Source organism: Marmota monax, unplaced genomic scaffold, assembly GCF_021218885.2.
Source record: "Marmota monax isolate L192 unplaced genomic scaffold, Marmota_monax_Labrador192_F-V1.1 WCK01_AAM20220418_F8-fsc00029, whole genome shotgun sequence".
Classification (NCBI taxonomy): Eukaryota; Metazoa; Chordata; class Mammalia; order Rodentia; family Sciuridae; genus Marmota; species Marmota monax.
The window spans coordinates 7964986-7979926 of record NW_026693024.1 but is presented as its reverse complement, the minus strand read 5'-3'; the positions used below and the strand labels follow the sequence as shown (position 1 = coordinate 7979926).

The following is a 14941-nucleotide window of genomic DNA, read 5'->3' as shown; positions in this document are numbered from 1 at the left end:
GGCTTTGGGGCAGGAGGAAGCCATTGTTTCATGTGTAAGAACTTGAAGCATGTTAATACGTTTTAGTAACTCTGAAAAATAGTGTAGGTTTGGGTCTTTAAAGAGAGAATGTATTTTGTACACTGGGTCCTTTTAATCCAGAGAATCCATTACCTCGATTCTACCCACAATCCAAAAAACCATGGAATGAGCTTGGTAAACTGTGACCACATCAGTTTTGCTTCTAGGCATTCAGTGGCCACCCATAATCTTCCATATAAACCTGCTGTGCTTAAAATGGCACATGAGAACATGGACATGGCATGTGAGAATCTTGTTCATCTGGCCCTGGTCTGCATCTCCAGCCTTACCTCTCTCCATCCCACCTGGTGGCCACAGAGAACAGCCTAGCAATCCTGTGGAATGGACCACCTCTCCCAGGGCTATTTCCTTTGAGCACTTTCTCTCTTCACCACTCCATGGCCTCACAAAGCAGCTAAAATGATCACTCTGACACAACCACATGATCTTGTCACTGTCTGTTTTAAAAACCCTTTGATGATTTTCCATGATGCATACAATAAAATTCAAATTTGAAACCATAGTCTGTAAAGCCTTGCCTAATCTGTCCTTGTTGGCTCTCTGACCTCCACCCCTTCCTGCTGCTTTGGCCCATTTAAATTCTAACCAACCCAGTCATCCCCCTCCCCACGTTACATCAAGCTTGTCCTTGACTTAGGCCAGTTCCTTGACTTCCTTCCATCTCATCCTTAGTGTCTCACCTTAAACAGCACCTTTCCATCTCTCCCTGCTTCTTTCTTTCACATTTCTCTGCCCATTAGTGGGTCTCTTCCTCCTGAAATGGGAATATCCAGTATGAAGAAACTTGTACATCTACAGTACTCAGAACAGTGCCAGGCACATGATAATTGCTCAATTAACATCACTGGAATGAATGTAGGCGCTGGAGCCACCTCCCCCGGGCAATCTTCCCTGACTGTGACCGCTCCATCCCCAGCTTGGTGTAGGCCATGCTCTGATATGCTCTTTGGAGCTTGGGCTTCTCTTGAGGCCAGCACCTTCCATACTGGTTTGTAACTATTTTCTAGAATGAAGAAGGAAGCGAGTGATCCGTAGTATGAGATGCAGCAGGAAAACAAATCATGACAACATAATAATGAGAGTAGCTAGTACCGCCCCACCATGATCCCTAGATGGAAGCTCCTCGAGGTATTCCCAGAGCGTGGCAGAGCTCCTGGCCTAGCACACACCTGCAGCCAAGGTCTGTTGGCCAGTCAGTGAACAAGGAAGAGGGAGGAAGAACAACTGTGACAGAAAACAGACCCCTGTCCTCTGACTCCAGGACGCAGAAGTGGGAGGTAGCCATCCGTCCACAGCAAAGGCCTGGGCTTTACCTGTGGCCACATCATTTCTGAGCGTGTTCGGGACAAGTGCCTGAGAACCTCCCCAGGAGAGCCAGGTAGTCTGCGTGTCCCTGGGAGGACCAGCCAGAAGGCACAGGTTGCCCCGAGGCTCGCCCTCCGGGAGGGAGGGCGGGTAAGATCCAGAAACTGGCCTGGCTGATTTTTATCAATCTGCCTTTCAGTGAAATTGTATGGTGCGAAATGGAACAATACAATTGCTTCACAGTCGCTGTCTGCAAAGCCATTCTAGACAAAGGCAGTTTTCACTCACCCTGACTTGGGTGAAGTAATTATGAAACCTTAAAAAATCAGATTCCTTGACTTAAGGTCCAAACAGTGTTGAAGAATGAATACTGCTACAATTTGGCTTTCTAGATTGCTGATTGATTTAAAAAAAAAAAAGACCCTTAGGCATTAACCTATTACTTTTTTTTTTTTGGCAGTTCTAGGGATTGAACCCAGAGACATATTGCCACTGAGATACATCCATGACCCTTTTAATTTTTAATTTTGAAACAGGGTCTCACTCAATTGCCTAGGATGTATTTGAACTCGCGATCCTCCTGCCTCAGCCTCTGGAGCCGCTGGGGTTACAGCTGAGTGTCCCCAAGGCTGGCCATTACTGCTCTCTAACTGTAGGGATAAATCGAAGTGATATCATTAATTAAATAATGTAGGGTAGAAAATATATGGTTCTTATCGTTAAGAGAAAAAAACACTTCAGTAGAGCCACAGGGGAATAAGAAATTAAGCCAGGTAAATTTGATTAAATCAGTGTCCCTTGTCTTTCTCTTTCCATTGTCTTTCCTACTGTGTTCTTTCTCCTCACCTCGCTCCCCACTGATCCTTATCCCCCCAACTCCTCCAGTAGATCCTAAGTCACACTTACCCGTTCAAAACCAGAGCCGCAGATGTGGCCTGAGAAGGCTGGGATTCGTGTAGTGCATCTCACCAGGACAAAAGCAAGGGGAGAAAGTTTGTGGCAGAACAGGACCTTGTGGGAGAGAAAAGGAAATAAGATTGATTTACTGTGTTATAATACACATAGTTAATACAAAGAAATACCCTTTGGCAACACAATCCAGTCCACCTCTGCATCTGTAAGTTCTGTGGCTGGAGTTAGGCCTATGATGTTGAGTCTGTGCTAAACATGAATAGGCTTTCCTTCCTTGTCATTATTCACTCAACAATACACTGTAACAACTATGGACATCGAATTGACTTTCTTTTTTTGTTGTTGCTGTTTTGGTACCAGGAATTGAACCCAAGGGCACTTAACCACCGAGCCACATCCCCAGCTCTTTTTTTTGTATTTTATTTAGAGATGGGGTCTTGCTGAGTTGCTTAGGGCCTCACTAAGTTGCTGAGGCTGGCTTTGAACTCGTGGTCCTCCTGCCTCAGCCTCCCAAGCCACCAGGATTATAGGTGTGTGCCACCGCGTTCATCAGCATTGACATTCTATTAGGTAGGCTAAGTCATCAAGAGATGATTTATAAAGTATATAGGTAGATGTGCACAGTTATATGCAAACAATATGCCATTTTATATGAGGGACTTGAGCATCCATGAATCTCGGATCCATGAAGGGAGGGGATTCTGGAGTCTATTCCTCATGGATACGGAGGGATGACTCCATGGTACTGCATACAGGTCCCCCACTGCCCAGAGACACTGACCACCCAGATAATAAGTCCCTCTACCATGGCACTTGCAGAAGTGCTGGGAGGGATGGGGTGTCCCAGAACTCAGGGAAATTGTCTGCTGGGGCTCAGGTACTGTGAAGCCACAGGTACTAGGAAGCCACAGGGGGACCCTTCTTTGGTCCACTCTCCAAATGCATCTCCAAAAGTGACTTTAGTACTATTAATACTATTTGTTATGATTATAGCTTCCCTTCCTGTAGCTTTACTTCTGTTTTTGAGAAACTTGCATTACTATTGTTTTTTGAACACAGTAGGAAAGAACAAAGGTTCCCGGGGGCCCTCAGCCCTCCCTTCTGGCAGAACTAGTTCCTGGACAAGAGCCTTTATTCTGTCCTTATCCCTGAGTTTATTCTCTTGGACCTTGACTGAAATGGACATTGTCACTTTGGATTTGTCAGTCATTCCTGCTGGTTAAGTGGGCTTTCTGGTAGACCTTGGTCCCAGGTATCTGCAGGGACACCTGTGAAAGATTCTTCCAGAGAAGTGTCTGCATTGGGCATTCAAAAATCCTAATTTAACCCATTGACCGTCATATTTGCTCTCTTGCCCAAAAGGAGCTGTGGTGTTTCCAAATGTTTTTATGCAGTTGCTAATACTGCTAAGCCTTGGGGATTTTGTATCTCCTTTCTTTTCTCCCTGAAGGCATCCGATAGTTTTTCATGAAGATCTCCATGAAGACGGCCCAGAATTTACTATGTCTGTCTCCTGTACCCAGCCTTTTCTCATCTTTCCTCTCTCGTTCCCTCCAACTTCCTGTGGCTCAGCTGCTACTAGGATACCTTAGACAGATTGCCCCCCCTCTGATCATCGCAAGATGCTTCCAGCCACTTTGACTTGCCTTCTCTGAGTTGGTCACCCTTGGAAACCTTAGGTGGGCTTCAGAGTCTCTTCTGTTATGACCGTAACTGTAACCGAAACTCTATCTTGGGTGTCAGAGATGGAACTAGCCGCTCAAAGCTGACATCCCTTTTGAATTCCTTATCCAGTGCTGCAGGGCTGACCAACTTGGATGGGCGTCCCTCAGGGAGTATGTATTTGAGTGGAGGTTAAGGAAAATTAAGCAAGAGTGATAACCCAACGAGAGGCAGATCGAGGGAGGAGGCCTATTTAAGGAGCTATAAGAACTTTCTTAACCGGTCGCCCCTTTCTTCCATGGACTCACCATGGCAATAGCTTCAGGGAGCAGAAAGAAACCAGCAGAAAAGGCCACCATTATGCATCCATTGCATTCATCCCCTGAAATCTGCCTCTGGGCTCTGACTCCGCATTTCTGCATATCTGTCACTGCACCACCTTCTCCCAAGGTAGGTCATGTGGAGTCTTTCTGTCTTTCCCTCCAAATTTCACTGGGGCAAGTCCAGTAGATTTGCACAGTTATCTTCCTCCCTCACTTTCCTGCTTGGTTATTCTGTCATCCCCTCCCCCTGCTCCTAGGGGCTTGCGCCCCATCTGTCCCATCCTGGGAACTGTGAATCTGGCAGACCAGCACGCACAGCACTGTACCCTGTGTGTAGAGCTCTCCTCTGTTTTGTTCTGAGCCCTTGTTCTGCATTCCAGCTCTGCCTACGCTACACCCCTCTGGCTCCTTGGATGGTACCTTCTCCCACCTGCTACCTTTATGTGCACCTCTGGTTTTCAGTGTGGTCTATTCCTGCCAGAGCCAAGTCTGGTCACAGCATATTATAGAGACAGAGATTTCTTTGCATTTATGTGACTTTTACTCAGGTGAGAGGTACCAGATTGAGAATTCAAGGACAGACACCCCCCCCCCACACACACACACATCTTTCTTCTTTCTTTCTTTCTACTCGGGGATGAACCCAAGGCCACTTAACCACTGAGCCATATCACCAGCCCTTTTTTATATTTAGAGACAGGGTCTCACTGAGTTGCTTAGGGCCTTGCTAAGTTGCTGAGGCTCGCTTTGAACTCTCAATCCTCCTGCCTCAACCTCCCGATTCGCTGGGATTACAGGCGTGTGCCATGGCACCCGGCTCAAGGATAGATTCTGAAGGGGCACTGGAGGGGCCCAATCCCTCTCACATCTTTGCTAAGCAGCCTGCAGGCATGTACAGAAGACCAAGGATCTGACCATAACTGTTAAACAAGAAGCACTCTTTGCAAAATAGTGTACCGATAGGGTTCTGTCTCCACTTAGGAATCCTAATAAATCTGTTATAAGTTGAAAACATTGCAAGTCAAAAATGCATTTAGTTCAATCCTTCAGTCTCTCTCTTTCTCTTTTGAGAAGGGATCTTGCTCTGTTGCCCAGGCTGGCCTACAACTCCTGGGCTTAAGCAATCCTCTTACCTTAGCCTCTCCTGCTGGGACGATAGGTACGTGCCACCACCATGCCTGGCTTCCTCAGTGTTTGAAAACAACAATATACTAATATAATGGTTCATGTATATCATTTTTTTATAAAGGAAAAATAAAATGGAGCTTACAAATGCTGGAAAGGGTAGCCTTTAGAGATGGCTCTGATAATCCCATCCCTGTTCTTGGGCCATCAACCAATGGGATAGGATCCATGAAAGTGGGTTGTACTGCAGACTCTGTCAGCGAGGGTTAGCTTCAAAGGGTCCCATGTGCTTCCTTAGACTGTGCAAGACAGAGGACAAGAGGCCCTCTGATGTTAATAGGTAATGTGAGCTTGGTCTACTGGGATAGGGGAGGGAATAAAACAGATGCTGACTCAATTAACTTGTCAGTGAAGAAAACCAAGAACTGCAGATGGGTGTTGCTATTTATCTTTACTATTTAGTTTGACTTGATATGAATTTATCTTGTTATTATGGACTTTACTTATCAGATACAATATGCATCAAATGCAGAGATCAAACGACAAGATCTTGGGGGCTGGGATTGTGGCTCGCTGATACAGCGCTTGCCTAGCATGTGTGAGGCACTGGGTTTGATTCTCAGCACTGTATATAAATAAATAAAATAAAGGTCCATTGACAACTAAAACATATATTTTTTAAAAATGACAAGATCTTGGAATTATAATCATCCCTTCACATCCTGGAGGGATTGTTTCCAGGACCCCCTTCCTGAGAAAATCCTAGGATGCTCAGGCTCCTTAAATACATGGTGTAGTATTTACACAGAACCTCTGCACATCCTCCTTCTTACTTTGAATCATCTCTAGATTACTTACAAGATCATCAAGCACTATCCAAATAATTGTTATGCTGTATTGTTTGGGGAATTATGATAAAAAACCCAAGCTTACTCGTGCTTAATAAAGATGCAGTTCTTTTTCTCCTGAAATACTTTTTATCCTTAGATGGTTGGATCTTTGGATGTGGAATCTGTGAATATGAAGGGCCAAGTAGACAGTCCTCTGGATTCTCACCTGAGCATGGTAGATTCCTAGTTCCATCAACGATGGAGATACGGTGTGTACACTTTCTCAATTACTTGGACCTCTGATTTTGTTTCCATTACTCAATTTCCACATCCTCTGGTTCCTCTGTGGCTGTTCAGAGTAGATCTCATGTCTTATGATAATTGTCGTTATTATTATTTTAACAAATGAAAAGGTTTCTAGTCTCTTTGCTCTTGATTTGGGGGATTGCAAAAGGCTCTGTACATCATTTGTGGTTACAGTGAAGTACATCTTAGGTTCACGCTCTCTCTGGGCTACCATAACTCTCCTCTCACCCTTGTTATTCTTCCACATCAGCGTGAGCCATTCCACACTCCTCTTAAGAATCAAACTCATTGTTATGGAGCTAATACAGTTGTAGTATTTACAGAGAGCAGTTTCTGACCCGAGGAATGTTCAGATGCTTATGCTAATGAGCTATATATCTTTTTTTTTAATGGAAAAATAAAATGGAGCTCACTAATTTTAGAGAGAGTAGCCTTTAGAGATGGCTTCAAGAATCCCAACCAGTTATAATGAACTTTTCTTGGTCCCAGAACACTGCGTTTTCCTGACAGAGCAAACCCAGAGCCCCCATGACACTGATTTGGTGCTGGAGAGGCTGAAACTTGTTGAAACTTGGATTCTTTTTCAGTTGGTGACATATCTGGACATTTTTCCATTCTTGTTAAAAAAAAAAAAGCTTGTCCTTAAATGGCTGAGAAAGCTTAGGAAAATATTTCATTGACATCCAGATTTGAGTATGGCCCCCAGTCACTTGTGGATGTCCTGTACTTTGACTTGAAGCACAATATACCCTCACAATCTCACCAGAGAGAAAATGGTCATGTTGCCCGAGTTGGTCTTGAGCCTCTTAAAAGAATTTTCTGGAAGTATCTGAACACAGGTATCCCTGGGTGCCTGGACCTCTACAAGAGATAACTGTATCCTGGTGGAGCTTCTATGCTTAAAATTCCTCCTGCCTCCAGCCTGAGCTCAGCTGGCCTGCTCTGGTCTGTCAGAACCCCACTCTAAGCTGACTGGGCTATGGAAAACCAGTCTTTCAAGGCAAGGAGTTGTGGGTCAACAATGCTTTTCCCTTGGAGCTATTTTTATTTTAGTAGGAGATTCCTGGTAAAATTACCAGTGCCTTCATCTAAGTAAATAAATCTCCAGGGTGGGGAATTTGAGGTATGTGGCATGACAAGTTGGCTAGATAATTTTGCCTGGGAGAGGGGTTCCTATCCAACAGCCTGTCCTCCCCAAATGAAGGAACTGAACATTTTACAAGTCATCCTGGTTAAGTTACCTCAGGTCTAAATCTATAAATAAATAGGGATGATGATTTTATAATTGTTTCCTGCTCTTACATTTTTTGATTCCATGAAATAAGTGATTTCTTGGTACCAGTGAGACAGAGGTCACCTACTTAGTTTTCCTGAACTCAGATGGGCTCACTGATTCTTAGAATTTGCATTAAACATTTGTACACCCAGGTTTATGGCAGCTTTATTCACAATATCTCAAAGGTAGAAGTGACCCAAGTGTCCATGGATGGATGAGTGGACAAACCAAATGTGATATATGCATAGCACAGAATGTTCTCGAATCTTCAAAAGGAAGAAAATTCTGACACCTGTTACAATATGGATGAAAAAAAAAAAAGACGTTGTGTTAATTAAAATAAGCCAGTCACAAAAAGACAAACGCAGTATGATTTTACTATTTGAGGTGTTAGAAAAGGCAAACTGGGACTGGGATTTAAGCTCACTGGTAGAGCATTGGTTAGTCCATGTGAGGCACTGGGTTTGATCCTCAGCATCACATAAAAATAAAATAAAATAAAAGTATTTTTTAAAAAGATAAATATGTAGATCCAAAACCCTGGCTTAACAGGGTTTGGGGAAAGGGAAATAGGGAATTGTTATTTAATGGGTTCAGTTTGGGAAAATAAAAGAGTTCTGGAGATGGATGCTAATGATTGCAGAATGATGTGAATATATTTAGTGAACTACACACTCAAATATGGTTCAGATGGTAATTTATGTTATGTACATTTTACTACCACAACAATAAAATTGCATTGGACTTACACACTCAACATTGGAGATCGGTTAAGAAACAAACACAAGTCCATCACATTTTAATTTGTAGTCATTTTCTCTTACTTCATTGATCTGAGCCTGTGAAAAGTAGTTGAGTTATACTGTTCCAACTCCTTAGTTGGTTTTTATACAATGGCTTGAGTTTGCCTTATCTTGTTTTGTAGCTCATGGGACAGGAAGGCATGTGACATATTTTGCCAAGTAATAGCACTTGTTTAAATGGAATGAATGTAGCATAATAGAGAAAATTCACAGGCAATGTATTAGTATCCTCAATTTCTCCTTCTTGCAATTATGGTGGGAAAGGAGTCTAAACAAGTCTATCTTGTACTTAAAGCATGGAGCTTAAATTTGGAATTTCCTTTGAAAAATATCTAGTATACAACATAAAGCAACTTAGAAGGCAATAACTGGCTTCATCCTCTCTACCTAAATTTAGCCCTCTCTATGAAGGTGAGTTTGAATCTAATGCATTCTCTTTAGCTTGGCCTTGGCTGTGTGGAAGCTGAAAGGTGCTTAGACCATCAATGGACAGAAGGCTGGAGTTGAAGGGAGAGGATCTAGTCAAAACCATCAAGGTCACTTAATTTTACCTTAATTGTACTTGTTTTCTTCTAAGTGTCAGAGTAAATTACATACTTAGGGATTTTTTTTCTGTAATTATTTTTTTATTTTGGTAACATACACATAACACAAAACTTACTATCTTCATTTTTTTTTTTTTTGGTACCAGGGATTGGACCCAGTGGTGCTTAACCACTGAGCCACATCCCCAGCCCTTTTAATTATTTTAATTTTTTTTTAGAGAGAGAGAGAGAGAAATTTTTAATATTTATTTTTTAATTTTCGGCAGATACAACATCTTTGTTTGTATGTGGTGCTGAGGATCGAACCTGGGCCGCACGCATGCCAGGTGAGCGCGCTACCGCTTGAGCCACGTCCCCAGCCCAATTATTTTAAATTTTGAGACAGGTTGTTAAATTGCCTAGGGCTTCACTAAGTTGCTGAGACTGGCCTCAGACTTATGGTTCTCCTGCCTCAGCCTCCAGAGGCACTGGGATTACAGGCATGAGCCACCGCATCCAGCCCATCTTGACCATTTTTTAAGTGGACAGTTCCACTCACACTGTAGTGGTCCCATTGCCAACATCCACCTCCAGAACTCTTGAAACTTTGTACCTTACAGCACAGCTTCCCGGCCTCTCCGTCTCTATGAATTTGACAACTCTAGGTGCTTCCTATAAGTGGAATCATAAGTGTTCCTCATTTTAAGATTGGCTTACTTCACCGAGTGTAATGCCTTCAGGGTTTAGCTGTGTTGTAGCAGGTATCAGAATTCCCTTTGAAAGGCTAAGCACATTTCATATATACACCAGGTTTTGTTTATCCCTTCCATTTTTGATATATATATTTGGGTTGTTTCTCATTATAGATAATTTTGGAAATTACAGAATCATATAAAAAAAAAAAAGAAAAAAAAATAGCCAGGCACAGTGGTACATGCCTGTAATCCCAGTGGCTTGGGAGGCTGAGGCAGGAGGATCATGAGTTCAAAGCCAGCCTCAGCAAAAGCAAGGTGCTGAGCAACTCAGTGAGACCCTGTCTCTAAATTAAAAAATGTAGAATCTGGCTGGGGAGGTGGTTCAGTGATGCCGCTGAGTTCAATCCCCAGCACCAAAAAAAAAAAAAAAAGTATATAAAGTTCTACCCCCTCCATTGCCTGCAGGGAGTGGCTGTTACCATTTTATCACATTTCTTTCTGGTGATGAACACTGAGGTTGAAAGCCAGCTATTCACAACTGTAGGTGATGAGAACTTCACACGTGTCTTTTTGTCTTAATTTCTGATAATGATTCTTAGAAAGAATCGTCATTGGGCCAGTGGGTGTGAATATTTTAAAATACTTGATGGGTAATGCCAAAAAGTCTTCCAGAAATAACTGGAAACTGAAACCACGAGGAGAGTGAGGCACAGAGAGTCTTCCTTTGTGTCTTTTTGGCTCTCTTTACGGTGAAAAAGTATTCTGATAAAAACCAAAACTTCCATGCATTTGGCAGAATCGTTTCCCAGGTGTACACTTTGGGTACCATACACATAAAATATCTGGATACTTGATTGATGTCTTTCCTCCCTCCCAGGTTCTTTCAGAGATTTGGGACTTTGAACAGTTATTTTCCTTGAGGAATAGAGTTATTGCTTCTGCGTACAGGCCCCATTGGGGTTTGGGATCAGAAACCGGAAAGAGATCAGGGTTATACTCTTGCCTTGATTAATAGGATATGATGGATCTAGCCTCACTTCTTGCTGCACTGAGCACAAAACTAAGGGCTGTCTCCCACCCTAAAGACTGTGTGAGGTCCATGCTGTGCAGGCGGAAGATGAATTCAGAGTCTGACTGTTCAGTGCCACCTTCAGGGACTTTCCATGTGATGTTGCAAACAAGCCCAGCAACAGCCTCGGGTCCTGAGGAGGTTCTGTCAGTGGGCAACTGCTTTGGGCTGACAGTCTGTCCAGATCAGGTGGTTTCTTTCTGGAGGCAATGTGATCTCATTGGTAGAGCACCTCAATGTGGTGGCCTTGGGGACTTTGCTGGTTCCTTTGAGCTTTGGTTCCCCATTTCTTTCCTCAGTGAGAATCACTTCAGATGACTGTATTAAAGGCACTTCATGACCAGGAAAGATCTACATAAATATTTGGTGTTAATATACCCAAGGGGCAGGCTGGGGATGTGGCTCAAGCGGTAGCGTGCTCGCCTGGCATGCGTGTGGCTAGGGTACGATCCTCAGCACCATGTACTAACAAAGATGTTGTGTCTGCTGAAAACTAAAAAATAAACATTAAAATTAAAAAAAAAAACAAACCCAAGGGGCAATTATTTCATGCTGCAAAGATGGAAATGTTTGTCAATTTGGAAAGCAATTGTGTTTCTCAGATTTCATAATCATTGCACCCAGTATCACCTTAAAATGTATAGCAGTTCTTCCTCATAGTATGGCCTGATGCATTTCATATAGTGTCTTTTTTCGTTTACAAAGTTCTGTTCCATGTGCTATGGAATTTAATCTCTACAGCTACCTCATGAAATGGAAACTGCTACTTTTTTTTTTTTTTTTTTTGGTACCAGGGATTGAACCCAGGGGCACTTAACCACTGAGCCACAACCCCAACCCTTTCTGTGTTTTATTTTGACACAGGGTCTTGCCTAGTTGCTTGGGGCCTCGCTAAGTTGCTGAGGCTGACTTTGAACTTGAGATCCCCCTGCCTCAGCCCCCCAAGACACTGGGATTACAGGCGTGTGCCGTGGTGCCCGATGGAAGCTGCCTCTTCTATTTGCAGAGGAATATGATGGTGCTCCATGAAACTAAACAATGTATCCCAGGTCCCCACAGCAGCAGAATTGAGGCAGAAATGCAGGACACCTGGATTTAAGGCCAGTGAACTCTGTGCCCACTCCCCAAACCTTGACATCCTTAAACTGGAAGATTCCATGGGCATTTTCTCATGCACCTTGCACGACCTTGGGCAAGTTGCTGCACATTGAGACCCAGCAAGCTGGAGTTTGAGGGACACAGAAGTTCCCTACACATCTACAATCTGGAATTTCCCTGTCTCTCTTTTTTTCAGGCCATGCATACTTTGTAGTTTTTGCTTTTGTGCTGATTCACGTGGCCCTGTCTACCCACTGAGCCAGAGCAGTGCTGAGGACAAGAACTGAGTCATGGGACCATCCTGTGGCCCTCTCCTCCTGTGTCTGCCTACACACAGAATACACTTCTTTTCTGTTGTTACTTTTAAAGGCGAGAGGCTTATTATTTATTAGCCATTTCGAGACAGTCTATTTAGAGCAGTTATTGCCTATTTTGCAAACACTCGTTAGGGCTAGGTACATATTGTGGTGTTTGACCCTGTAAATAGGAGTTTATTATTATCCTCCAATGTTTCATATAAAAAAGTGACATTAATATCTTGCATTTTCCACTCCCTGTGGCTAACGCTAACTAGCAATCTGTGTTAGCCATTTTTTAGAACTTTCCCAAAGGTAGGAAGAGAAAGAACTTCTTATGTTATTTGTGAGTGGGACATGGCAGAAAGTCGAAGTTAAGGTGAAGGTTTTAGTGATTTTTTCCGTTTTCAGATGTGTGGGACTCCTGTGGAAATCCTGGCTGGGCACCGGAGGGGAGAAACCAAACACTGGCTGCTGGATCTGACTTCACGCAAACCTGAAAAACTGCCCAAACTCGGTTTCAGCACGGGGTGTCCAGACAGCCCTCTGTGGACTGTGGCCGTGAAAAACCATCAGCCCAGACGAGCAAATCCAGAGTCTACTAAATACCAACAATTGTCCTGCCCAGAGCCATCCTGGGTCCTGTGGGGATGGGTGATTCTAGCCCAGGAAATTATAGGCTGTCCAGCCACCAGGCCTTCTAAAAAGATTATGGGGTGACTTACTGATCTTTAGGTGGGTCAGGGGTTTTGAGGGCAGGTTAGATTTAAAGCCTGTAGTTAGTGCTGAAAGGGCTGCGTCTGGAATCTCAGGGGGATGTAGGTGCCATGGGAAAAGCACCAGGCAGAAAGGGATCTATCCGGGCCGCCATCCTGGTTCCCACAGCCAGTGGGTGGACCTCCTCACGTACCCTTTCAGAGGCTCCGCTAGCTCCTTGGGGACAGGGAGGGGTCACAGCAGGCTGGTCAGCCCCTCTGTCTTCTAGAGTGGGATACACATTTCCCCAGCTGGTCAGCATCAAGAGCACACCCCTTCTGTAAGATACCTTCAAAGGACCCTTCTATGGCTTGATCCATTTAATTTTAAGTAATTCTCCATCAGATATTTCTATTCCCGTTTGATAGTTTTATGGTGCTTCAGAGAATCTGCTTTTAATGAATTTCATATTTAATGAAAGAGGTCTCACTGGGGACAAGCACGAAAAGAGTGAATGCAAGAGAAGCGTGTGGGAAGGGTCAGTGCGAATGAGGACTTTTGGCACATGTTGTGGGATGAATTGTGCCCCCTACCCCATGATCATATGTTCCAGCCCCCCACACCTCACCTCAGAATGTGATCTTATTTGGCAATAGGGTCATTGAAGATAATAGGTTGTTAAAATGAGGTCCTGCTGAATTGGGGTGATTAAGGCAGAGTCTGGGTGATGATTCAGTAGTCTGTGGGACCAAAGATGGCCAGCAAAGAAGCTGGGAGAAAGGCTTGGGGCAGTCTCCCTCACAATCCTCAGAAACAAGGATTAAACCAAATGAGCAGGAGGTCGTTGCCTGAGGATGTCTCCACACTCACAGTTCCCAGGGCATAAGCCACAACATAACCTCTTAGTATGTTTTTGGTAACAAGTGGGTTTCCAGCCAATCACAGACCATCAAATTCAGCCAATTACAAGCAGCCAATTGATCACATGTTGCCCAAATTAGGCAAATATCCTATTGTAGCCAATCAGGTGATTTCTCTATTTTGCATCCAAGTTTGGTTTATAAAAGGTCTTGTTCACCTCGATGAGTGCATCTCTCTCAATCTTTTCTGAGTCTGAGCACTGCCTGATTTATGAATCTTTTCTTACTCAAATAAACTCTGTTGTATTTAATTTGTCTTGTTTTTCTTTTAAGAGAATTAATCTGCCATTACCTCAATTTTGGAATTCCAGCTTCCAAAATTGTGAGACAGCACATTTCTGTTGCTTAAGTCACCAATCTATGGTAGCCACAGCAAATTCATACATTTTCCTACTCCACCCTCTTCACAGATGGGCACCTCACTCCTTGTGTATTGTTTTCTGTGAGTATTTTTCCCTCTCACTAAAAATTTAATGTTCTTTTTTTTAAGACAAATTTTTTAGTTGCAGATGGACACAATACTTTTATTTTATTTTTATATGGTGCTGAGGATTGAACCCAGTGCCTCACAACCCCAGCCCTATTTAATGTTCTATAAAATGTTTTTTGTTTTTTTTTTTTGGTACTGGAAAGAGCTTGGAAACAAGAAAAATAATTAAGGAAAAATTAAATACACCGTTTAATTTTAAGACTTTAAGTTTTTTTTTTTGGTGCTGAAAATTACCATCCCCCTCTTTTGGTACCAGGGATTGAACCCAGGGGTGGCACCTAGCCACATCCCTAGCTCTTTTTTATATTTTATTAGAGATAGAGTCTCACTGAGTTGCTTAGAGCCTTGCTAAGTTGCTGAGCCTGGCTTTGAAATTGAGATCCTCTTGCTTCAGCCTCTTGAGCCGCTGGGATTACAGGCATGTGCCATTGTGCCCTGCTAAAAAACTCTTTCTGGATCAATTTATTTGACTGTTTTTATCAGGGACTTTCTTAACATTCCATTGTTTAAGCTAATAATCTGGGTGGTTT

At 43.2% G+C, this 14941-nt stretch overlaps 1 long non-coding RNA gene across 2 annotated transcripts in view; it reads left to right on the top strand.

Annotated features, from left to right (window-relative positions):
• LOC124098654 (uncharacterized) overlaps positions 1-14172 on the top strand; it is a 40730-nt gene extending 26558 nt beyond the window's left edge. For both annotated transcript variants that reach the window (XR_006853654.2, XR_006853655.2), the window contains 2 exons: positions 6396-6507; positions 12717-14172. This is a non-coding gene — a long non-coding RNA (uncharacterized LOC124098654). The remainder of the gene's footprint in view (positions 1-6395; positions 6508-12716) is intronic.
• Positions 14173-14941: the final 769 nt, after the last annotated feature.